This window comes from Aplysia californica, unplaced genomic scaffold (assembly GCF_000002075.1).
Source record: "Aplysia californica isolate F4 #8 unplaced genomic scaffold, AplCal3.0 scaffold00652, whole genome shotgun sequence".
Taxonomy (NCBI): Eukaryota; Metazoa; Mollusca; class Gastropoda; order Aplysiida; family Aplysiidae; genus Aplysia; species Aplysia californica.
The window spans coordinates 19,786-20,867 of NW_004797922.1; positions in this window are offsets into that span (position 1 = coordinate 19,786).

Sequence of the window (1,082 nt, forward strand, 5' to 3'; positions counted from 1 at the left end):
ATCTATCTATCTATCTATCTATCTATCTATCTATCTATCTATCTATCTATCTATCATAAGCACAAAACACACTCACAGACACACAAGTACACACACACACACACACACACACACACACACACACGCGCGCGCGCGCGCGCGCGCGCTCGCGCACGCACACACATAATTAGCACACCAGTACTTCACCTGCTCTTTGTTTTGGTTGTCTCTATAATATGTTTGTATGTGACTCTTTCCCCGTTCTTTCTCTATCATTGGTACACATTGTATCGGTTCTGTGTATACAGTAGGTGGTTGGCGGGTGCTCTGGTGTGGTTAGCTCCTTCTTTCCTCTCAAACATCTATCGTCATGATCTCTCTTCCTTTTTGAGTTTGTTTCTCTCTTGTAACACCTGTAATCTTCGGCATTTATACGACCTTATTGTGTTGCAAGTGTCGTAAAACTCTTACTAGAACTAAGTATACAGTAGACATACACGTTGTGCTGTGACGGTTATATCGTCGCTGTAACAAGCAACCCACTTAAGTCCGAAATTGGAGAATTTTTTATTTTTGCTCTCTCCATTTTTAAGCTCTATCACAAAGAATCAGTGCGTGGTTGGCGGGTGCTCTGGTGTGGTTTGCTTCTTCTTTCCTCTCAAACATCTATCGTCCTCATCTCCCCTTCTTCTTTTGTATGTTTGTTACTCTTTTGTAACACCTCTAATCTTCTGGCGCTCACAATTATGACCTTATTATGCAGTTGCGAGCGCCGTAAAACCTCTACTAAAATTAAAACTAAATAAAGAATCATCGTTCAGCATCACCAAACTGCAGTTTAATGAAATGATCAAGGCTTACACTTACAGTACTCTTGCTTTTCATCATTCCTGATAGGAACAAAACAACAAAAACTCGGTTGTTTTTTGGTGTGTTTTTGTTTTGTTTGTTTGTTTGTTTGTTTGTTTGTTTGTTTGTTCCCTGGTGTAAAAAGTACCTGGACCGATGATTATTATGAGCATTCACTTGAGGATAAGACGACACCACCGATGTGAGTTGGTCACTTTTAAGTACACGCGGGCTAACCCAGATTTGGGGTGGAC